Here is a 1386-nt window from a genome sequence, read left to right on the forward strand (position 1 = left end):
AATTAATTCTATTTTACTAGATCTCTTTGTATCATTCACACTGAAGAAGGTCCAAAACTTGGGACCGAAACGTTTGTGACATTTTAATAAATCCATTGATTATACACGTCCATCTTGTAATTATTGCTCGTATCGGCCTTTCATTTTAATTGTATAGTACATGTAATGCGAACTATAGATTTTCGATGCTGAAAGTGAACACCGGAACGCGCAGCAAATCAAACCGAACCTACACATTCAAAAATAAATATATGTATAACTCTAAAAGTTGTAACATATATATATATATAATCAAAGAATATGAAATAACAAGGCGTTACTGAACAAATTGCTGGGTGTTATGCAGATGTATTTGGATAATAAAATTTACAAACGTTTCGACTTTTGTTTAAAGTCTTCTTCAGTGTACTGTGAATAAAAATAAACAATTTCGGTATCGAAAACACGAAAAAAAAAAAAAATTAAAAAATAAAAAATTATAATATGACTCGATAATTGTAGTTAATGTAATCTTTCATATAAGTTCTAATATCGTTACCGAAATATGTTTGAATAAAGTTGAAAAATGTAGTCTTGTTTCCGTTCTGAGTGCTGTGAATATATATATATATTTTTACTTATTTATAAAAATAGATTCTTAACGTCTCCTATATTTTCTTTCCTGTATTAAATAATAACTATGTGTTTTACACAATGTCTGATTGGTCAGTTCTCTGTTCCGCCATTTTCGGTTCAACTAGAAACTGTTTCAGCGTTCGAGCTCTCTGTTAAATAAACTGACGCTCAAAGAGCGTCCAAGCAAATGCACGTGTAAATTGTTACTTCAAAACTATGCGATTCTCATTTGAACAATACAGAGAATATGTTTATCAGAAGAACGCAAATCAAATAACAACTTTATCGGTGGAGGATAATACAATGAATATTGAGAATCGCTCTCATATGTCGGTAAAACTATTTTTTGTCGGTAAAGAAGTTTCTTACAAGTGTCCATGTATTGTCAATTTTTTTAAACAACTAGCACAACACAGGCGCGCGCTACGCGCACGCTATTATTGCTTTTATTTTAACGCGTAGTGTGAGTGAACTTAACCTGTCACCACAATGACAGCTAATATATACGTTCTACGAACAATATAATACACATGATGTACATATGAGAAATGTCAGAAATAACGCATGAAAATCAAACTCAAAAAATAAAATAAAAAAGGGAGAAAGGAAAAACAACACGTGACTAAAATCACGTGATAGGAAGGAGTAGAAAAACACCATGTGACTAAAATCACGTGACAGGGACAAGAGTAAAACAGAGAATATTATATATATTATATATAATATTCTATATCTACATATAATACACACACATACGCATATATATATATA

This window comes from Pseudomyrmex gracilis, unplaced genomic scaffold (genome assembly GCF_002006095.1).
Source record: "Pseudomyrmex gracilis isolate BER0280 unplaced genomic scaffold, ASM200609v1 scaffold_0, whole genome shotgun sequence".
In the NCBI taxonomy this organism is placed as follows: Eukaryota; Metazoa; Arthropoda; class Insecta; order Hymenoptera; family Formicidae; genus Pseudomyrmex; species Pseudomyrmex gracilis.